General features: G+C 38.2%; 1 protein-coding gene across 15 annotated transcripts in view; it reads left to right on the plus strand.

Moving 5' to 3' along the window:
- Positions 1–10: 10 nt before the first annotated feature.
- The window catches only part of EPB41L2 (erythrocyte membrane protein band 4.1 like 2), a 116,666-nt gene continuing 92,537 nt past the window's right edge, over positions 11–24,139 (plus strand). For all 15 annotated transcript variants that reach the window (XR_001921359.2, XM_018077951.2, XM_018077962.2 and 12 more), the window contains exons 1-2: positions 11–263; positions 3,078–3,159. The gene's annotated coding sequence lies outside the window, so the exon portion shown is untranslated. The remainder of the gene's footprint in view (positions 264–3,077; positions 3,160–24,139) is intronic.

Below are 24,139 nucleotides of genomic sequence, written 5' to 3' on the forward strand. Positions count from 1 at the left end.
GGCTCGGGGCCAGAAAGAAAGGGGTGTTTTCCCCCGAAAACCTGTCCCAATGGCCATCGATGGCTCTCCCCCACCCGTTGTGTGAATACTGCATGACGAGACACGGTTTCCTATTCTTTTTTTCCTCCCGGAGCACCACTCCTCGTTCTGATAACTTCATCTGTTTGCATCTTGGGCTGTTCCTCTCTTTCAGCTGGAAGTGAGCAACTGCAGAAAAATGAGCTAGATAGGACCCTGCTCTGAAGCTGTTTATCGTTAATTAGGTAGGGGGATGAAATCGAGGAAGATTTTACATTCCTAATTTCCCTTCTCTTCAGGGTTAGGATGATTCTACACTTATTCTTCTCTTGTATGTTCTGTATCTCCCGTTTTAAAGTAACGTAGACCACCTCTCAAGATGTGACAACCTGGCCTCTGAGCATTATGCACTGGGATATTTCTTAAAAAATGAGATGTTATTTATAAATTTAGGTCCAAAGTTCTTTTCCTGTTGTTCTTTTGTAAGGCTTTGATTACAGTACTGTGAAGTCTGAATCCTGTCAAAAGAGCTATTAACACTGTGGTAACTTATTTCAATGCAGCATATTTCCACAGGTGAAGATCCCACTGAGTTGAAGTTCAGCCCTTTTGATATTAATAGTACTGTGCATATGTGTGTATGGCTAGAATGGACTTAAAGGAGGTTACTCTGTGAATGATTGCTGATTGACATAAAGGGAGTTGGTTTGAGGGTTTGTCACCTTAATGATTATGCTTTCCACCTTCTGAATTAAATCACTGCCGGAGAACAAGAAATAGCTAGCTAGAGTAAACTTAGATTAACATACTTTGATACCAATAATAAGTAGCAAGGAGTTCAACTATTATGTTTTTTACTTCTTGTAAAGCTGTCCAAGACCCATTTTCAATTAAAATCATATAATCTATATTTTTTTAAAAGCACATGTAGTCCTTTGCTTAGTTTTACAGCCTCATTTTCTGTCTGCTAGCATGGCTTCCAGAGTGTTAGTGAAATGCAGCGAACATGGTTCTACAAAACTTAGCCTTCAGCAAATTCTCATAAACTTATGTTTTTCCAGTCCTGCAGAGGTTGAAATGAGAAAGTGCTTCTTTAACAGAGACTATCTAAAAGAAAAGCTGCATCCTTCGGTGTCGTTTTTTGTACAGCAGAAAAATTCAGTCGCTAAGTTGCGGAGCCAATCAGTTATAGAACAGACCACTTTTTGTGGCACTCTGGGTTATACAGGAGCAGCCCTGGAAGGGTATTCAGCAAAGTGTCCACTTCAGCTGCTACTCTCTTCCCTTCCAACAAGTTTCTGTTTCTGCTTGCCATGCTGTTTTCTGTCTGATGTTGACCTCTGTGGTGGGAAGCTGAGCTGCTTTTTCTTTCTTAAATTGCAACATTCTGCTGAGTTTGATTACCTTTAGGCTCAGAATATGGTCTTCCTTTCTGTGTTTTCAGAGGTTATGGATGTCACAGTTTCTGTCAACCATTTGTACCTGTGGCAGATGAGCTTGTGTTGTAAAAATATAATTTAAAATGGCCTGGACAAGACTTTCAAAAATACACATGTTCTGTCTGCACATGTGTTGAAAGTGGAGAAGGAGGGTTCAAACTTCTTAACATCCAGGGCCATGTGGACTAAAATGCCAGGCTTCATTTATTGGGAAATAGACCTTTTGTTCCACTTCTAATTTGATAATTTTCCAACAACTGCAGTCAATTAACCAAAAACTTTTAGCTTTATTATCACTTCTTGATATAATTTGAAGAGTTGTTGATGTCTCAACGGGGTTTTGGTGGCAACACTGAAGAGCTCTCATTTAGAAAGGGTAACCTGAAGAGTAATTGGATTACTTATTGTATTAAATACGATGTGAGTCACTTTGTGAGTGTGGATTTAGGCAAAATATTCATTTTTTTCACGAGTCCAGCTCCTGAGTAACATGTTTAAGGATGAGGAATGTGGACCATAAGTGGAGAATGAGAGTGTTCTGCAAAGTAAAGACATTTAGAGAAGCTACTGAGGGTTGTGATGAATAATAATTTGGGCATAAGTTCTCTTTAAAGTGATGTTCAAACACATCAAACTAGGTATATAAACAACATTTTTTACCTTGTCATATGTTTTAAATCTTTTTGTAGCTGGAGCTTTTGGGATTCCTTTTTGAATTCTCTGTTCGCTTTCGGCATTAATCTGGGAAGCATGTTTTACTACAAAAGATTGATCTATTTAAGGAGTAAAAAAGGAGGGAACAAAACAAAATTATGATAGATGTACATGTAACCTGGACAATAGCAAATAATAGTGGCTATGAAAGGATTCAGTGACAGGAAAAGGATCTAAGTGGTTTGCATTTTTAATAGTTATGTCTGTAATGCGTAGCGTTACTCAATTGAAAGAGGAAGTTTTCTGCATTTTAGTTTACCATGTATAAATTTCAGCAGGTTAAAAGTAATTTTACTAAAGGTTGTAGTATATAGCATATTGGCCTTAGAGATTTCTAAAGCAAGGTTGAATGCTTTCTTGAGAAAGATGTACTAATTCAAACGGTGGTTTCTTTCTGGAACTGATCTTAAGTAAAGGGTAGTGAGAAGAGGGAAGGTGGGCTGTCTTCCTCATTGCAGGAAAATTAACCCAAAAAAAAGCAGTGTTGAAAAACTGTTCATTGTATACTCACACAATGGCTGAACACAAGAAAGAGGATGGGAACAAGAAAAGTGAATGTGGGAGTGTGTGACTGTGTTATAGCCTACATTATACAAGAAGTCAAACGGCATCTTAAGGGGTTATTTCTGGCCTTCTAATTTGAAAGAAAAGACTCCTCTTGAGTTTAAGAGGAGTTATAAAGTGTTAGACTTTATAATAAACTGCCAGACTTCTATTTTTTTAAGGGACAAAATTAAAGTGCAGGTTAAAAGATTGTGGTTTTTTTTTTTTCTCTTCCTATTTATGCGGATGTTCACATTTTTGAAATGTTTATCATTTAAGCACAGTTAATTTCACTAATCTGGTTTTTTAACTTGGTTGGTGGGATAATTTTTTGGTGTAATTTATTGAATTTATCTCTTATAGATAAAGAAGATATTGTACTGTTATCCAGGTGTCATAGTTGATTGAATTCTACAAGTCTTCAAGACTTCCACTGGAGTGGAAGGTAATTTGTCAACTATTTTTTATATATCAGAAGTTTCACTATAGGAATTTATTAAATAGGCAAAATTCTTTGTTCTGTTTCACTTATTTTTGCTGTTGATGTGATAAATTTACATGGTTTAAGTTGTCAGTTTTGTAATATTATATAGGAAAGAACATATTGATGATATAGTAAATATTTTGACTTTTACGTAAGAAGTTTGTGATATAAACTCTTCTGTGAAAGTAATTTTACCAGTAACTTGTTTCCTCCATAGATTTCACCTTGTCTTTGAGTCCTTTGTAAAGATGTACAGAGGAAGTGAAGGCCATATCAGCAGAATATTTATTAATTACTGTTGGGTAATCCAAAAATAGCCATTCTGTTTGGTTAGTGAAATGAGGAAAGTATGTACCATATATGGTATGAAACTATAGACTTGCATGTACTGCAAGTGGGACAGCTCAACAAGAATGCAGGCTTGTTTATTTTAACAGACTTGGGGAGAAAAAAGTAGTTTCTGTTGCAGTAGTGTCTGATGTTTTAGTGGCACTACACAAACACTTCATTACAGTGGCTCTGCAAGTTGGTCTCAAAGGAGAACGTTGGATGCCAACCGTTTACACTGCACATCACAACTCCTTCGATGGCATAATGTTTTGTGACCAGACTCAAGTATGAGATACTTTGAAGGCCTCACTTTGGTTAAGTTGGCCTCTAGTATAAAAACTGATTAGCTCTGCAGATTCTCAGAAGCATATAGTAGTATTTTGCTTGCTTTTTTGTTTCTTTGGTTGGTTGGATTTTTTTTTTTTTCTTAATGGAGATAAGGTACTACTGTTGTTCACCACCGATGTAGTGCTTTTTGCAGGAAGATCCTCTCTTTAATACTGACAACTTCTTTGTCAGTGTCTAAGGAGTTAACTGGGGGTTCTCCTTGATCTTGTGTCTACCATGGAATTGTGTTCATATTTGTCTGTCTTGGTTTCTCCTCCCTGTCTTCTTTCTGAAGTGTGTGATATGGCCTGTCTTTTAGCTTACCTTGCTGTTACTAAGTGATGCGACCTGTGTGCTCTCTCTGTAAGGTCATTTTTAGAAGATTTTGGCATTGAATAGTAAAATAAGGTTAGCTAAGGACAGTTTGAAGAGAACTATGAATTGCTTTGGTCCACTAGGTTTGAATCTTCTCTTTTGCTTCTGACATTGTCTATGCGGTTTTCTGTTTGCAAAGCAGTAGTTCTAGAGAAGTGTTCCATAGGAAAAGATGTTCAGTAGCCAAAAAAATAAAAATAGATTCAAAAAAAGAACTGTGGACTCTGAAAGATCAGTTTCATCTTAAATTGCTTGCATTGATGACAAAGTCAAGTTTAACTAAATATTTATTGTTGAAATTACTCTCTAATTAGTAGTGTTGTACAGCTAAATGTAACACCAGACTTTACTGTAAATTACTGCTATCCCATTACTGTGGCTTGAGAAGTATAGACTACAACTGTGGTATTCTTTTTAGTGGCCTGGATAAGAATTTGACTACAATGTTTAAAGAATGTAGAATGTTATTAAAAGTACAAAAAACTTCAGTATGTATTTAAAATGCATGATGTGCGCTCTTACCACAATGGAAAAGTGGAACAGCTTTTTCTAATTTGAAATAATCAGTTATCCTGTAGGTGGAATTTAAAGTATATATTCTTACTGCAAGTTTTTGAGTTCATACTAGGCAGACCTTTAAATTCTGATTGACTCAGCATATATACTCTTACTTCTGAAAATCAAACAAAAATTAAAATCTTATGATAAAAATACGTGCTTGGGTTTCACATTTGTTGAAACAATGTTATTGCTTCATGTTGCTCACAAAAGAAAGGATTCCTCAATAAAATAATTCAGAATATACTAAGTATGTCCCGCAAACTTCTTTGAACATTTCAGCTTTGGATCTGAAAGTTCTTGTTAAATTTCCAAATACAGTGATTTGTACTTTGTAGACACTATTTGTACATGATTTATTTGCTGTTTCCTCAGCTGAGAGAAGCTGTTTTATCCTGTTTGGTTTACTTCTTTTGAAGTTTTGTAGTACTTAAAAACTATACTTTAATTGTTTGATGATGAAACAGCAGCATTTACAGTATTATTTAAGAAATGTGACCTGTATATCACTGATCTTCTCGTAGAGGACTGTCTCCTTTTTCTTGTATGGCTTTTTTGTGTACTTTGTCTGGTAGGGTACTGCATTATGGGACCACAAATCTGAAGCAAACCCAGTGTCTGGAGGAAAAGAGGTGGTGGGAGGGCAGGGTGGGGAACCCACAACTAGAAACAAGGAATATTGTAGCATTAAATTCGTACTTCAGTCTGTGTTTGGTCTTAAGGATGCCTTGTCCCTTCTGTAGCCAACACTTATGTATTGAAGTGATCTTGACAAGAGGTTATCTTAGATAATGGTCGCAGGCAGCTGCTTGGATCGAGGTTGGGATTGCTACATACCAATGTTACTACTCCTTCTTTATAAATCCCAATTGTAAGTGATTTTGATATTAAACCTGTTTTGGACCTGTAATTATCTCATTAATTAACTTAAGCTGTTGACTATTTAGCCTCACTTTTGCAGAGTGTTTTCTTGATTCTGTATGTGCTCAAGGATGTCTTAGAGAAAGCAATTAATGAAATCTGTGCAGTTACAGATTTATTTTTTCCTTCCCCACCCCTCCCCAGCTCTTGAGTATGATACTTGCTTATAACGTGAGACCACTGTAACTTTTTGCAAGTACGTTGAGATATTTTCATTCTGAAGGGTAAGACGTTTCTGAAGCCTGAAATCACTGTTCTGTTTTTTTTTTCTACTGAATTGAATTAAAAGATAAGTAAAATACACAGCATATTAAAACATTACTTTTTTTTGTCACTGTTAAATTTAGTCCCAGTGACATTTCAGAAAGTAAGAATGCTATTTAAGTTTCATCACATAACTGCAGAGTAATAACTTACTGTAGAGACCAAATAGATGAGATATTTGGGGGGGGGGAAGTTTACACTGTTACCAGAACATTATTCTTGTACTGCAGCAGAAATTAAGCTATATATAAGTGAAGTTGGGAATATTTCAACCCTATGTTGTAGGTCAGAAAATTCTTGGAGAAAAGGTACCTTTTTCGTAAAAACACTCGGTAAAATGAGCTCAAATTCCAGAGAGATCTATATTTAAAAACCTGTTGTAAGGAAAAATGAAATCTTGCTACAGAACGCAGTAGTAAATGATAGTGTTCTGACTTAGGTAGAGTGCCAGGGTGGTGTAGTCAAATCTAGTTTTAAGAAACCATATATATACCAAATTGCTGCTCCCTTCACCCTCCCCCCCATATGCCCACTGGTTTTAGCAAATTTAGTATGAGATACATGACCCTACGTTCTTTCATCCTTGGACCATTACAAGCTCAGTAATTGAAACAGAATATTTACAGTCTTAACTAGAGATTGGGTATTAAATGTGAGACCCTTTTCCCTGGAGGAAAGGTTGTTGCAGTTTTAGCACTGATATGAAGATGATGCTAGAAGCTGCTTTACTTTTTGTCTCTGTGTGTTCTGGATGTCTGTTTCTTGTGTTTCAAAAAGCATAATGAAACTTTATAAAAATTCCCATACTTAGCTGAAATATATTTTATCTGTGCTGAATTGTTTGGAAGTGTAAATAATTTAACCGTATCTTGAGGAATCGTGAGATTTGAAATAGTGGGATAAGAATTAAGAGTTCAATTTACTGCCTGCAAATGGATTTTTAAAAGCTAGTGTGAAAAATGCAAAACATGTTCCATATATATATATATAAATATATATATATATAAAGCGGTTTTATATGTATATGTATAATATATATAAAGCGGTTTTATATGTATATGTATAATATATATAAAGCGGTTTTTTTGCTTTGATAAAAATGCAACTTATTTGCATTTTTCAGATCTTTTGTTCAGTTTTCCCTGATTTTTAATTTTTTCCTTGTTTTCTAAAGTTGCATTCCAGACAACACCTACTATGAAACTGGTTGGTTTATCATAAAATTACCCGGTGGCCAGGCAGAAAGGGACCTGGGAGTGCTGATTGACAGGAGGCTGAACATGAGCCAGCAGTGTGCCCAGGTGGCCAAGAAGGCCAATGGCATCCTGGTCTGTATCAGGAACAGTGTGGCCAGCAGGACCAGGGAAGCGATTCTGCCCCTGTACTCTGCACTGGTGAGGCCACACCTGGAGTCCTGTGTCCAGTTCTGGGCCCCTCAGTTCAGGAAAGATGTTGAGGTGCTGGAGCAGGTGCAGAGAAGGGCAACGAGGCTGGTGAAGGGACTTGAACACAAGTCCTATGAGGAGAGGCTGAGGGAGCTGGGGTTGTTTTGCCTGGAAAAGGAGTCTGAGGGGAGACCTCATCACTCTTTACAGCTACCTGAAAGGAGGTTGTAGCCAGGTGGGTGTTGGTCTCTTCTCCCAGGCAGCTATCAGTAAGGTAAGATGCCATGGTCTTAAGCTGTGCCAGGGGAGGTTTAGGTTAGATATTAGGAAGAAATTCTCTACAGAGAGGATAATCAAACACTGGAATGGGCTGCCCAGGGAAGTGGTGGATTCTGTGTCCCTGGAGGTTTTTAAGATGGGACTGGATGTGGCACTTAGTGCCATGGTCTGGTAACCATGGTGGTAGTGGATCAAGGGTTGGACTTGATGATCTCAGAGGTCCTTTCCAACCCATCTGATTCTATGATTCTGTGATTGGTGCTGGTTTAGAGTACATCATGTCTTGAAAAAAGGGTGAGATGTGTGCTCTATGTAGCAGTGTTAAAACTTTGGAATGGGACTAGATTGTTTTTATTGGATGAACTATTTAGTCACTGATTTTCTGGCTTAAGACATGTTGGATCCATAAACTGTTGAATGATGTAGGAAAATTAATTTGCCTGGTCAAGTTATTTGCAGAAAAAAAAAGGGCAAAAAAGCTAGCATGTTATAGCTCAGGTGTTAATTTGATTGAAGTCAAAATCAGCCTGCTTTGTTCTTTTACTACTGTATGATCTTGGCTTGCTTGTAACATACTGAAAAAATCTGTAGGTTCTTTCTGTTCAAAAGCTCACAATGTTCTTGTTTTACTCATTTTAAAAACAAGTCAGTTTTCCTTTAATTGGTTTTGTTAAGTGTTTTAAGACTTATAGAAAAATCTGTTAACATAACTACTTCAAGTGTTAGTTTTCAAATTCTAAGTGGATTTTCACGTTGTATTGCTCCCAAGGTTAACAACTGCATATGATGCTTGCTAGAAGGCTCAGCATATAAGCAATTAAATTAACAGGACAAGGCTCAACAAATGATTTTTGTATTCTATGACTATTTTCATACCTTTGGTTATGTCAAGAAGGTAAAAGCATAAGCATTTAGTTTGGAAGAGTGTGGTTTTTCTCTGGCTGATTCGTTTTGGGTGTTTCGTGGGTTTTGTTTTTGTTTTTGTTTTTTTTTTTTACCTTCCTGACTGAGGCTTTGTTGCAGATAACTGGGGCAGTATGTCTGTATGTGTGTCTCGGTAAACTGATCATGAGGGTAGCAACTCAAAGGAAATAAAGGTTATATTATCAGATATCCTATTCAATGTAACTTTATTTATTGCTTAAAAAAACCAAAACAGCAAACCAAGCCCAAACAAAACAAAGGCTATAGATCTGTTGGCACAATAGAGTTAAGTTATGAGTAGTGCTGTTCCTGGTATAGGTTTCTAGGAGATACCTCAAGATTTAAAAGCATTCTCCAAGAACAGTAAGTGTCAGGATGTTGTTGGAGACTTGAGAAAATGTGAAATAAAAAAAATTGTCAGTTAGGTGTAGGGCAAACGAGCTTCCTGCAGTTTGGAGTGAAAAAGAACATAAAAATTGATTGAGGTATTGTATATCTTTTGTATTGTCTGTTTTGTGGGTCATTGTTAGGAGAGATTATTAACTAATGCTTTTATTTAAGAACTTTAAAGGTAGGCTGGTTGACATGAAAATGCTGTTGATAAAAACTTCTTATACGTGAAATATAAAGTTTGTTTGTTTCTTTTTTACTTCACATGTTCATGTTGGAGGTGAATTCTTTGCCTTTGTTGGTGTTGTGGGTAAACTACTTTCCTGTTTTGTGTTTTATTGCAACAAATTGTCTCCATAAAGTTGTGACTTCAACACTTTAACCTCTCTCTTCTTTGTTTTGCCCTCCACTATCAAAAGGGGACAGGTTTAGTAGTCTCAACTTGCCCTGCTGTTTGGTTTTTTTTGTTTTGTTTTAAACGAGCACAATGACAGACTTTTACAACCAACTTCTCTACCTGGGCAGCGATGTCTTGCCACAGTTCAGCTGCTCAGATGGGCTATTTCTGCACTGCCAATTGGTCTTTTTCCATTAGTCTAGCCACCCCCACAGAGCAGTGGCTACCATCCACGAGTCAGTGTAGAGGTAGAACACTGGCCATTTCTCTTGTTCAGTGATACTTAAAGCCGGCTGGATGGTTTTCAGTTCTGCAGCCTGACTTGATCCACTCTATCCCTCAATAGCTTCTGTGACTTGCCGCATAGGACTCCATAGGGCAGCTTTCAATTTTCATTGTATCCCTACAGTACGGCAGGAATCATCAGTGAAGAGTGTGTCACTTTTCATTTTCTGGTAGCTGGTTATATGTCACCTTCTCCTCCTCTAATCATGATAATCTGAAATTTTCACCTTCAGGCCAGTTCATGATGACTTCCAAGATCCCTGGGCAATTGGGATTTGCTATTTGAGCTTGCTGTGTGATCAGTGTGACCCACTTATTCCCCGGAGCATGAGTGGCATGATATGTAGAAGGGACTTTCCCTTTGAACATCCAGCTCAGCACTGGCAGTCAGGGTGCCAGGAGGAGCTGTGCTTCGGTGCCAGTCCCTTCTGAAGCGGTTCAAACACCCTCATAAACTGCCAGGATCTCTTGGTTGGAGTGTAGCAGGCCTCAGATCCTTTGTATCCCTGACTCCAGAACCCCAGATGTCATCCTCGAGTCTCCCCAGGAACTTTTTGCCAGAGGCTCTGGGAAGGTCCATTCTTCCTGGCTGTGCTGTACAGTACATTTTTCGCATCTTGTCCTGTCCTGACTGGCCCAAAGGCTGAATAATATCCTGTTAATTTGTTCAAAAGCTTGTGGTTGTTCAGGACCCCACTTAAAATTGTTCTTCTGGGTCACTTGATAGAGAGGGTTTACAATCTGACTAATCTGGAATATTCATATTCCAAAAACTCACAGCCCCTAGGAAAACCTGTGTTTCTTTTTTGCTGGTTGGTGGGGACACAGCTGCTGTTTTGTTCACCACATCTATTGGAATCTGACAATGTCCATTTGGCCGCTGTAATCCTAAAAACTGAATTTTCTGGCAGGTCCCTTGACCTTACTTTGCTTTAGGTAAAACCAGCATTCAGAAGGATGTGGATTATCTTTTCCCCTTTATCATCACTGTGTTGCCCCACATGATGAGTCATAAATGTATTGCAAGTGTTCTGGATTCTCACCCTTTTCCTGTGCAGTCTGGATCAGTCCCTGGCAAACAAGGGACTGTGTTTCTACCCATGGGGGCAGTCGGTTCCGGATGTACTAGATGCCTCTTCAGGTAAAAGCAAACTGTGGCCTGTAGTCTGCTAACAAAGGAATAGAGAAAAATGCACTGGCAATATCAATGGTGGCACCTCTTGGCTGCTTTGGGCTCCACTACTGAATCTCCCGCATGTCCAGCACAGCAGTACTCAGTGCTGGTGTGATTTAGTTCAGGCACGATAGTCCCCTGTCAATGTCCACTTCCACTGGACTTACATACTGGCCGTATAGGACCACTAAAGGGTGAGCAAGTCTTGCTGGCTGGCCAGTTCACAAATCATCTCATGGATGGTGTCACAGAGTCCCAGTTGGTGCGGTATTGCTGACAGTGCACTGTTGAGGTAGCAGTCAGTACCTGTTGTTCTTCAACCCTCAGCAGTCCCACAGCAGAAGGGTCCTCTGAGAGACTGAGCAATGCATTCAGCTAACTTCCTCTCTCTTTGCAGCAGCTATCCCCAAAGCCAACGATGCCCTTTTGGGTCCCTGAAATACTCTTTCCTGAGGTAATCTATGCCAAGGATGCACAGGGCTTCTGGGTCAGTCATAATGGGGTGTTTCTGCCATTTGCTCCCAGTCAGGCTCACTTCAGCTTCCAGTACAGCCAGTTGTTGGGATCGGGGTTCTCCCCCTACATACCTTGATGGCATCAGGGTACATTGTGTGCCAGTGTCAACTAAAGCCTTATACTGTTGTGGATCTGATGTGGCAGGCCGTAGGATCCACATAGTCCAGTAGATCCAATTGTCCCTTTCTTCCACCTTGCTGGAGGCAGGGCCCCTCTAGTTCTGGTCATAGTATTCGTTGCTCACTTGTAAATATGAACTGGAGGTCCCCTCAAGAGGATCAGAAGTAACATCAGGGAGCTGGGGTTGTTTTGCCTGGAAAAGGAGTCTGAGGGGAGACCTCATCACTCTTTACAGCTACCTGAAAGGAGGTTGTAGCCAGGTGGGTGTTGGTCTCTTCTCCCAGGCAGCTATCAGTAAGATAAGATGCCATGGTCTTAAGCTGTGCCAGGGGAGGTTTAGGTTAGATATTAGGAAGAAATTCTCTACAGAGAGGATAATCAAACACTGGAATGGGCTGCCCAGGGAAGTGGTGGATTCTGTGTCCCTGGAGGTTTTTAAGATGGGACTGGATGTGGCACTTAGTGCCATGGTCTAGTAACCATGGTGGTAGTGGATCAAGGGTTGGACTTGATGATCTCAGAGGTCTTTTACAAGCCAGCTGATTCTATGATTCTGTGATCAGCACTTCTGTTCTGTCTAAGGACTTGCTCACTGGAAACTGGAGTGGCATTTGTCCTTGAAGAATTTCCTGTGGTGTTTTTTCTTCCTCTCAACTCATGTACCCATGCTGCTAGGGCAGAACTGGATTTTCCATCCCACTTCCTCATATCTTCTCTGTGAATGCAGGTGTGAAACTACAGGTTACTCTCTGGTGTGCACCCTCTCTCTTGAGCAAGGGGCTCTTGCTCCCAATAGCAGAGGCTCTGATTTGTACTGGTGGGGCACAGGACATTTCCTCTCTGCCTTGCTGGAGTCTTTCGAATTTGTCTGCAGTCCTGGACAGTCTTTCCATGGACAAGGCACAGGTTGGTAGGAAGGGGAAAAGAGGATCTTCGTATTGCTGGAGTTGGATAATCACCTGAAGCAGTTTGTTCTCCTTCTTTCATTGACATGAATGCCAATGAGTTGGCATACAATGATGGCGCATTCTGTACAAACTTCCACTATCTTAATGTGGAGAGTTTCTTGTTGCTTCCTGTGAAAGTGATCACATTGAGGCCTTTTGCTGAAATTAAAGCATTCACCTCAGAATGCTTTCTTTAAAAATAGGCAACATAACTATTGCTGCAACGAGATAACCTAAATATAGACCTTACATCAACATGATTGGAGCATAAGGACTCCTCTGTAGAATCCCTGGAAGCTGAATGTTCTCCCGTATTCAGTCAGTGCTTCTGACCCTTTGTATTGAAAACAGCTATTGCTCCTTTCACCCCCTAGACTGAGAGAGATGCCTCATTAGCTATTAAGAGATATCTTCCTTTGCATGAAAAACCTTTTAATTTACCGACCTGTCTTTGTACTTGAAAAGCACTGCCATAGGCTACACTTACTTTTCAAGAGTATGCAGTCATTCGCATGACAACACTGTCTTTGCTGGTGCCCTGAAGGGATGGTAATTCTGCAAAGGGCTAAAATACTATGCAAGAATTTTACTAGTAATTCAGTGCTTTACAGCCAAGTGAGTGTACTATATTTGGTTTTCCAGTTTGATCCACTGATTTGATTGTAGTTGCTTTTTTGAATCATTTGTGTGGTTTGTTGTTTTGCTGCTCTTCTTCAAAATTCACACTTGTGAATTTTGGTGTAGAAGTTTTGCGGAACTGAACAGAAAGATGAAACTCTTAGCTTGCTGCTGCATGTGAAGTGATAGCAAGGGAGAAGTCACTAACGCGTGTAGAGTGCATAGGTACAAGATCCTGAACTTTGACCTTTCCATTTCTGATTACTATGTAAAGGGGGCTTAACTTTTGTGGTGAGAAGTAAGATAAAAGGAGGAATCTAAAGTTGCCTCTTTTTTTCCCTAGGTAACTATGTTTTTTGTTCTGCAGTCTTTTGTACCCTGTTAAGATAAGTTGTACTTATTTCACCTGAGGGGTAAATGCTACTAGTCTTTTTCCCTAACGGCTGGTGGCCTTTGTGGCTGTTTTTTGAGCATCATAGTGCATTTGGTGATATTCAAAGGTCTGACTAGGAGCTAGTTCCTGAATTGTGTAAAGTACAGAAAGTGAGAAGAGTAATCAGACTTGCAGTCTGATGTAATGCAATGACCTTGCATTATTGTGGTTTTGCGCTCACAAGACATTTGAGTCAGCGTAGCAATGTATGATCAGTAAAATCAACTTTGTTTCCTGTGGATGGTTTTATTTCCTCTCAATGCAGAAGATTTTGACTTAAACATTTAATTTGGTCTATAAAGTTAAAATATTTCTAAAATATCTTTACTGATTGTTGTTGCTGTTGACTTAATACTTCTGTTTTTCTTACATATTCTTTATTTTGCAGAACTAATATCTTTTGGTTATGATACTGTCATTGCCTACAGTAATACCATATTTTTAAACTCCTAGTTCTCAGTTAAAGAAGTTCTTGCATCAAAATGGTTAGTTGTAGTGGTTTTCCAAAATCACTACCAGCAGTTTGCATAAGGAAGGGCACTGAAATAAAGTGGTTGATAGGCAGGTGGAAAATACCTTTCTGAGAGAATTTAATGTAGTGAAAATAATGATTTTTTTTTTTTTTTTTTTTACCCCAAAAATGTAAAGATGGACGCATTGAGATTTCTGAATGTTTTATAATTTTCTTTTTGGTGGTTTTATGACTGTATTATTTGTGTTCTGTAGCTTACATAAGCATTAGAAGACTAGAGTGTTGTTAAGTATGAGGTATCTCCTGACCTTTCTGAAAAGGTTGAGATGCAGAACTCTGAGAGTTCTAAATCAGATCTACTGAGTTCTTGGAATAAGACTCCAAAGACCCTTCACTTTTTTCTCTTCCCCATAGAGTCTGAAAAATATCGTAGTTTGATTTGTATTTTTTTCTCTCAAGTCAAGAAACTTAATTAAGCAGCGTAAGCTCTACAAAGCCTGCAAATGAACTTCTCTGATGTATTTTGTGATAAAGACTTCTAACATAGCCTACTGAACTTGGTATGCTCTTCAAAAGATTATTATATGGAAGTTGGTTCCATATAGTCAGTTCCCTGGGTTACACTGAAGTGCTTTATATATTGTTTATTTGTGAAGATGTGTCTAAGCTGTCATTGCAGCTTTGAAGTTGTTCATTAGTGCTCATATTGGCAGTAGATGGACTACCCAGCTGTGAGTGAAGGTTTTGATGTAGGATGTGACACTTCTGTTTCGATGTATAGTGGATGTGTTCTTTGCTTCCAGTCTTAAGAGTTCACTATGCCCAGTAAACTGCAACAAGTTCTCTGCTGTTGTGACAGGACTACAGAAGTTAGTCATTTGTAATCTGAGGAATTGCTGCTGCACAAATTTCAGGATGACTGTGCAAAGTATTGTGTTCTTAGATTTGTCAGCGGCAACAGTTGAGATACATTGATAATCAGTGTGAGCTGACTCAGTTTGAATACTTGCAAAACCAGCATAGATATTTGACCAAAATTGTCAAACTAGCAATTCAGGAGACACTTTTTTTTTAAAAAAAATCTGTGTCGTCCTCTTTGTGTTATTAGTTCATATACCTGCAGCAGGTGCAGCTTTGCAGTTCTCCCTGTGCTTTTTTGGTCAACTGACTGTCCACATGTTTGAGTTGCAGATTCCTTGGGTTAAAAGCACAAATTAGTTTGCATTCTGAGTATAATGGTTGTGGGTGGGGAGGAAACAGAACAAACCCAGAGTGCAAAACTCATGAGTCCTGCAAGCTGAAGAAACTGAATTTAGAGATGCCATCTATCTAATATCAACTGAAGTTGGTTTGTATTGCTGGATTTTCTTCTGCTAACTTATGTCAAAAACTTTCTAATAAATGTAGTGTGGTAAAAGCAAGACATGAGGAGTAGAATTTTTAGGTAATAATCAGTGTTTCGTGTATTTGAAATACCATCCCACTTATGTTCTTTCTCCTTTTTCGTCCCTTCATGCTCCACTATACAGTAATAGTTACAAGTAGTAATATGGGAATGATGGCTTTAAACTGAAAGAGGATAGGTTTATATTAGATGTTAGGAAGAAATCCTTTACTGTGATGGTGATGAGGCACTGGAAGAGGTGCCTCTTGCCCAAAGACATTGTGGATGCTCCATCCCTGGAAGTGTTCAAAGCCAGGTTGGATGCCCTGAGTGCCCTGGTCTAGTGAAAGGTATCCCTAGCCGATGGCAAAGCTTTGGAACTAGATGATCTTTAAAGTTCCTTCCAAGCCAAATCATTCTGTGAATACTGAAATACTAGCCTCTCTTAGCGAGTGGTAACAAATACATTGTTGACCTTCTTGAAATGAATTCTGAGGAAGATTACGTATTTACTTTAAAGCATCAATCTTTCAGTATTGTAAACTAAGTTCTAGCAGAAGAACTCATGTGGCATCATCTTCTGTGACTTTTTCTTGCTCTCCTTTATAACAATGTCAACTTTTTTTTCGTATCACTAGTAAATGTTTGTCTTGTCTTTACTTCTTTTCTTTATTTTCTCAAGTACTTTTATTTTTTCAAGGATACATTATTCCCTAAATATACTTAATGCAGAACCATTCAAATATCACTAGGTAAGTGTGTATTTTGTCTGGCTGGTAAGTGCTGACTGTAAAGCTAGTAATGCAAATAGAACATGTTACTTATGGGTTTATACTAGACGCTCTTGACTATTTGGGATTTATTTCCCTCCAAACTGGCTTTGCTTGTCCTGTAGTAACTGAGTAGTACTGAGACCCCTGGACTGCTACTAAATTTGGTTAAAATTGACCATTGAACTTAACTTACTAGAGAAGGATAACAAGCAGATAAACAGGCAGTATGATTGTGTAGGTCTTATTTCTGTAGGAAACGAGGCTAGCAGGTGTAATGTTTCAAGCAGCATTCTTGTTGGAGTTCAAATAGTATTTGTCAGCCTGTTCATAACACATCTGATGATGGTTGGTATTTCTTGGTTTTGGTTTGATTAGGTTAATAGCTGGTTTGAGGTAGGAATTCTAGGGTTATTTTTGTGAAGTACTTGGCATTTGTCATAGGAGAACACAAGAGCATTCTTGTCTTAAGTTGACTTTCCTTTTTCTTCCTGCATGGCTTGGAGAACATGGTTAGTCATTTTATTTGTTCCCAGGTTGGAAGGGACCTGTGGAGATGGCTCAGTCCAACACCTTTTCCTGCACCATGCAGGGTCACAGAGCCTTGTCTAGTCATGTTGAAATACTTCTGATGATGGAAATCTTTAACCCTTTTGCCTGTTTTTTACTTTAAGAACAGTTAATACTTTTGGTAACACTGAGTATTTGTTGACTGCCTTTTGCTGTCAGGCAAATCTTGCTGCTGTATAAACTCTGTTTACAGAGTCATAGAGTTGTTCAGGTTGGAGAAGACCTTTAAGATCATTGAATCCAACTGTTAATTCTTCAGTGTTAGATTAACATTGCTATGTCCACCACTAAACCATGTCCCCAGGCACCACATCTGCAAGTCTTTTAAATACCTCCAAAGATGGTGACTCAACTACTTCACTGGGCAGCTTGTTTCAGTGCCTGGCCATCCCTTCAGTGAAGAAAGTTTTCCTTGTATACAATCTAAACCTCCCCTGGTGCAACTTGAGGCTGTTTTGTTCTTGTCCTATCACTTGTTGCTTGGGAGAAGACAGACACCTCGCTTGCAACCTTTACTCCAAAAGCCATGTCAACTATTTTGCTCTGTCCTCTCTAAGCTTTTATGTTCACTCAGCTGAATATATCTTATTTAACAACTGAAATTTCTGACAGCTTGTCATGAGTGAAAGGTCTTATTTCCTCCTTTTTTACAAATAGGAAAAAGATGTTAACTAGAAGGATTTTGCAAGTCAGGGAAAATACTGTCATGATTGTTACCTTAGTTACACTTAAGTTGTTTGCTGGGTATCTCGCAGTACTTGGAAACTCTTCTCTGTTAGATGTAATTGACAACTGATTTCTTTTTTGAAAGCCTTATTATGAAGGCAAGAGTTTCCTTAAATGCATTAAAATTATTTTTGGCACAAGGTTTTAATGTAGCTATTAATACTTCCTTCATGTTGGTTCTTCAGCAAGATCTTTAGGATGTATTGTTAACTAGCCTTAGTTTTTCCTTAACTCTTCTGAAACTCTACCTTTGGTTTGTGCAGTATTTTACTGGTATCACTTGTGGTAATATACTAAATTAATTACTAAACATTGCCATGCTACAGTAATGAAGTAAGCTTGAGGGGCTCGGCTCTGTAGCACTGTCTGTACTCGATTCCCTGACCCATGTATTTTGCTCTTCTTGCTGTGGCCTTTTTAAGCCTCAGAACCCGTCCCTTAACCTATATGTATCCTGTTATCTAATTAAAATGTGTTACATGGAAAGTTTTGTAGCAAACTTCCTTTCTCTCATTTTAAACAAGGACATGCCATGACTCAAGTGCAAAACTTGTAGTCCTTCACAGGTATTCCCTTTCTGTTTCCAACCAGGAGAGAACCTCCTAGTAGAGCATACTGTAGAGAGAGCCCAGCAATGACTGGGGCCATATCCTCCCACAAATCTAATCCTCCAACATGTTTTGCAGTGTTTCATGAGTAACAGGAGACAGAGACTGTTAGATTCCAAAACTTGTCTTGGTGATCGTCATCAGAGTTGCTAAGAAAATACTTGATGCTTGATCTTGATCAAATGAACCTGAGTATTCCAGGCAGAGAATTAACTGCCTGTCTTTTCAGTGTGGAAGCTATGCTGTTTCTTTTTCTCTGACCTTAAACACGTGGGAAAGAAGATCGTTTCGAAGCAAAGGGAAAAGGAAATTGTCTCATTTATTAAATCCTTTTCCTATCAGGAAGTATGCATCAGGATTATATGCTTGGCAAGCATGAGTACATATTTTGGCACATACTTCTTTCTTTGTAACTTTAACAGCCTGCCAGCACTGCAGGCAGTACTAGCAGCAGTCTGTGTCCCAGACAGTTTTGATTATAAATCCCAGTCTCTACATCAGGACAGAAAGCTCTATGGGGATGGGTCCTATTTAGTCTCTTTGGCTCCTTTTCCTTCCCTAGTGTACTGGGGAAAGAGAAGGTAAGGAATAGCTGGAGAAGGCAAGATTATGGTCATGCTTCTAGTTCATGCATCCTAGTTAAATATCCTGTGAATATTGTCTAAATTTGAGAACAGTTCAGGCTTGTTGTGATGGAACCAGTGGTCTGCAATCTAATTGTATCTGAAAGATCTCCTATAAACCATTGTTTGAGTGCACCAACCCCCAGAATTACAAACAGTGTTGCCCACACAGGCATTCCAGAAATTTTGGACTCTGTCTTTTCTTGCTTATCAAGTGTAGAGTTGATAGCTAAATATCTAAGTTCTACTGGGGCCAAAGTGTCATGAATTTTAGTCCTTAGTCAGTAATCAGACCTGTATTGCTAACTGTGCCATTTGAGGTGACAGTGGCTTCTCCATTTACACTAGAACAGGGGGAAAAATAGTTGAGCATACTTGTTTTCTGTTAAGACTTTTTGTGAGTGTGATGACCATGCTACTCAAATAACTTAGAGAGTAGATACCCTTGCGTGAGCAAGATTCTGAGGAAAAGACTGGATGCCTAGCTATCCCTTGATTTTTAAGAAGAGTTTAGTACTTTCAGTGCTTGGTTTGTTGTTGTCTTTTTTTTCAGATACCCAAATTGTTAATATAAACATGCTTAATAAGGTAGCTAAGGTGTTACATTAATGCAAGTCAAATGTTTTATGTCAACTTCTTGTTCTTCTAAATCACTTGAATAGAACACAGTTCTGAAATTTTATTCCGTCTATAAATACATTTTATCATCATTCTGTCAATTGAATATAGAGAGTGGCAAATCATAGAATTGCATGTCTTTCCAAATTAGGCCTTCAAGCGCATTTTAAGATAATTAAAACTTGCTTTAAAAAGTGTAAGGCTTACATCTTAAAATCTAGAATATTCCCTCTAATATTAAAGTCAATGTTTTAGAGGATGTGGGACAAATGTATTAGTACTATTTTGAATAGTTTTTTGACTGTTAGCTGCTTTTTTAGAGCAGTTAAGATACATATTCTGTTTTGTTCTTAAAATATGGTGATCTTTTTTGGAAAGATTTTTTTTTTAAAGCCACTCAGTTTTCTCTAATACTAAGGAGATATGTTAAGTTAGCATCTTAACATGGAATGGAAGCTTATCTACTGACATTCTTTTAAACTTCATGTAAGCTATATATTGTGGTCTATTTTTATGGCATGTAAATTTCCTGTGTACCTGTTCGATTGTGTGAAGTGCCTGACTGACAAATTGTTGGTGCTCTTAGCTCAGTTTTATGACATGTCTGTTGGTCTGTGGTTTGATCTCAAAAGTAGCTTTTCAAGTCTGCAGCAAGGAAAGCTGAAGCTACAAAGAGTGCAAACTTCAGTTACTGTGCATATAGAAGCTGTTCTCTGTAATGCGAAGGAATTGGCTTAGTACAATAAATTATTTGTTTTTCTTTGAGGGCAAACCAAACTGCTGCAAATAAAAGAACTATTGAAATAAATGCGGAGTCTTCCACAGTTTCGTTTGTATCTGCCACATACAAAGTGTTTTGTATCGTTGTCGAACCAAGGTGTTGAATGAGACTTTGTCGTGAAGATAAAGGAGGGTTGGTTTTCTTATCTAGCATGAAATCTGAAATTGAGTTCATAACATCACAAATGTGTCTATGGCATTTCCTGAAGGCTAGATTTCTCTGTACAGAGATTCAAAAAGTGAATTCCCAAAACAGTAACAGCTTGTAAAGATTGGTCTTTATCTCTAGATACCTATCCTGAGTCCAGGATCCTGAATCTCATTTCTGAGAACTTGGTATTTGACAAGAGATTGTAACTGCAGGCAAGACAAAACAATTACATTACTGTTACTGTTTGCCATAATTGTATCATATAGGTCATTCATTGAGTTGGTATTAATTAGCAGAAAAAGGTTATTGTTGATTTCACAGATTAAGTCTCTATTGTCTTTATAGCATAAAAAACAAACAGGGTTGATTACTTCTTGTAATTCCTTTGGCAGCAGTTCTCCATTTAGGAAGCTTCTGCTACTGTACACACTTGTGTATTCCTACTTTCCCTTACCACATTAGGTGTCTGCTGCTTCAGCTTTCTTCACAAATCCTACAGAGAGATTGTTCTTTGTTCATTTCCATTAGCTGTTCTCCCTAAGCTACGTATATGTAGAAGTTCATTTTACATATCAGCTGGGGAGACGCATATTAAACCAAAATTGTAATGAGCAATTGTAGCCTTACTAGATGGTATCTAACATCCTTCTTCCAGGTATGAAACTGCTGTTCATACTTGGTTAGGAGTGGGCACACTTGATGTGCACTGCAGTGAAAAGTTGAATGAAAGAGCATTGTAAATAATTTTTATTTTAAGGGTATCCAGATTTAACTGGATAGAAAGAATGATTTTAAAAATGCTGCTATCTTACCTACCAGTTCAATCATGCACCTGTTTGGTGTTCCTGAATGAAAGTAACAATACTTTTTGCTTTAATAAGACACAAAAATAACTCTTCAAAATTATTATTGAAAGTACTTTATGCCTATGACATAATTCTGGCTAAAATGCAAAGCTCTTAATGACTGACATTGTGGAGAATGGTGGAGAACAGTTTTTAAACACTTAAAAGAATGAGCCTATGGTTTAGAAGTACTGGCAAGTTGAAGATGTTGCAGATATCAAGAAGAGTGTTGAAGCGAAAATGCAGATGGCATACAATAGTTTTTAAAATATATGTATAGCCAGAGTCTGTGTAAAATACGTGTAGCTGGTGGCAACAGCTCAGTTAAGTGAGCTGTAAACAGAGGGACAGCTGTAAAGGGAGGAAGAATTTATATTATAGCTTTGTAGTGTAATTACAAACTTAATGCAGAAGAATGCCTCCTGAGGCACTTCAGGAGGTTCAAGTGAAATAATTCAGTGAATTCAGCAGTAGCTAGAAACAAACTAATTTCTTTTTGTTTCAGTAATAGTAGTAGCCTGTTTCCTTTCTCTACCCACCCTTACCTCCCCTCTCCCCCCCCAAAGAATGAGTTTAACCGAAGTGCTTAGCTTAAACTTTTGTAAGGGCTAATTGGAATGATTATACAAAAATTTGCCAAACAACTGAGATTTTTTTAGTCAAGAGTTAATGTTGGGGACAAAGTAATAGTTTTAATGTTTTCAGAAGGAAAAGGTGTGAACAAAGATTGCCATGTAACAGTTTTTGTTACTGAATTGATCTGTAGCATGGGGGCTGATAAGGGCAGAAAAACTCAGTCTAAAACCAATGAGACTCTCTGGGTGGAGGGTCTGTTTTGTCTGCTCTGTCACAAAGGCCGCATGAATGGCTCAGGATGCTGACACTGAGTGTGGTCTGCAGCCTCCTCCTCTGCCTCTGAATCCTGCCCCATCCTGTACTGGCATTTGTTATGAGAAGGGAGGGTAAGATAACAGCATGTCGTTGCAATAGCTCTCTGTTGCAAAAGGTAGAGGCAAGCTAGAGCAAAGCTTAATTCCTGCAGTATCCTTAGCTCTGTTTCTGTTCTGGTTGCAGTCCTACTGTCTGCATGCTGTGCTCTTGATTTCTTTCCATCCAAATTCCTGAGCTTTGACAGCTTCCCAGAAATCTGCTCATTTGCAGTTGTGGCAGTGATGCTGGGGATGGCACTGAGACTCCTAAGCTGTGGAAGAAAGGATGGAAGTTGGAGCTAGTACCGTTGCTGCAGCAAAAATAAATTTGATGGGAAAGAGCTAATTTTGTCAGTACTGCTGGGAAGTCTTTAATTCGTGCTGCTCTGTCTCTAAACTGTCAAATTAATTAAATGACTAATGTCTTACTCAAAGTTTTGAAAATGCATTCATAATTTATATGAATCTCCTCTGATAGCTTTTATTTTCTTTAAAATAAATTTCCTTTTGATTTTTCAGCTTATCAGGATGCTAATAGTAGGATAAAGGGTTGAAGAAACCTTGAAATCTTAGTGTTTCAATAATGTGTGCAAAACTTAAAGCTAAGGTAATTTGAGAAATGTGGTGCTTGACCTATGATACTGCTCTAACTTGCTGTTGGAATTGGAGGAACTAGCCAAACCAGTAAATCCACTGTGTAGAAAACGGTATTCTGGAAAAAAACCTTCAACACATCCTCTATAAGTTAACTACCATTAAAGTCTTCTGTTTCTCAAAAAAGTCAATGCAGAGTAATCAGTCTAATAGTGGAATAAAGATGGTTGTGTCATGGCAATACAAAACTTCTTACTACAGAAGATTTCACTTATCAAATTTGTTTCCTTCTAATATTTCTGGAGATAGAGAATGTTCACTTTCTAGACTGTTTTCTACTTATTCTGTAGTACAACCATTTGAAGAGAACTGATTGTTAGTGTTTGTTGTACCTGACATATTACTTGGATGACGGTTTTGGGGTTGCCCTGACAGTGAGTTATGAGATGGCCAGTACATCATCTTTAATTTTTAATGCATGTAGTGTCATAGAAGGATATTTTTCAGTTTCTGCTGTACAGTGTACTTCAAACTGGAATTGATTGTATATTTATGTTCTAAAGGCAGCCTAAGGTTAGAGATACTGACAAGTCAGTCACTGCAAAGGTGCTGTGTGTCTCAGGAGAAAACATTTTTTTTCTTTAAAAAATTTATTTCTGTGGAATAACTTATTCACTGTTTTGTAGAGTCTTATGCAAACACTTGCATTATGTCAGTCTATTAGTATTTTGAAACAACAATTAGAATTTGTCTTGAGTACAGATTTAGTAATTTCTTTTTTTCTTTACAGCAGATATTCCTTTAATTATCTTGAAATTTTCAGAAATACCCATAATTTTAAATAGACATTGACAAGGATCTGTCAGTAGCAAAGTAAATTGTTCATAGTTGTCTAGGGCCATCGTAAAGTAGCACTGCTATTAAATGATGCTAAACTTTGTTGCTCTGTGATTTCACACCAAAGTGTTTGTTTGGCCGAGAATCCAGGAGTTGCACACTTTCTTAGACTGAAGCATCATCAGTAGTTCCTGAGTTGGGAATGCTGAGTGCAGTAGATCCACATGGATTCACTGTCATCTCAGGATGATGCTGTGATGTCCCTATGGCGAGTGGGGATTCAAGTGACCATGTTTGTTCCTGTGATATCCTGATATTGATATTAATTTGGAAGGGAACCCACTTTTAGGCTGCTGTAGTTGCAAGACCATCTGGGATCACATTGTTACTCAAGGAGTAAAGTGGAGTCAGTTAGTTAGGCTTTTTTAAGTCTTATTTTTATAGATATATTTGTCTCATGCTTAAGTCCACAGAACTGTTTTTGAAAACAAGCACTACATTTTAGACTTAATTATGAAACTGAGGACTTCTGTAAGAGGGACAACTGGCAGTTTTTTTGAATTTATAGGTAATAATTTATATTAAATATCTGTATAAGGTGTATATAGTGAGGGACATTGCCATCAGTGCTTTCTGATAGGAAACAGCTTGTACATTGGGGAGGTAGCAAGGACACAAAGTTAAAAAGTTAACAAAAAACCAATGATCAAACCCCACCTTTTTTTTTGAAGAGAAGCCTGATAGCCTAACTTAGCAGGTGAGATTGATGGGGTGGATTTTTGTGCTATTTT

This window comes from Manacus vitellinus, unplaced genomic scaffold, assembly GCF_001715985.3.
Source record: "Manacus vitellinus isolate BGI_N305 unplaced genomic scaffold, ASM171598v3 scaffold_4_pilon, whole genome shotgun sequence".
NCBI lineage: Eukaryota > Metazoa > Chordata > Aves > Passeriformes > Pipridae > Manacus > Manacus vitellinus.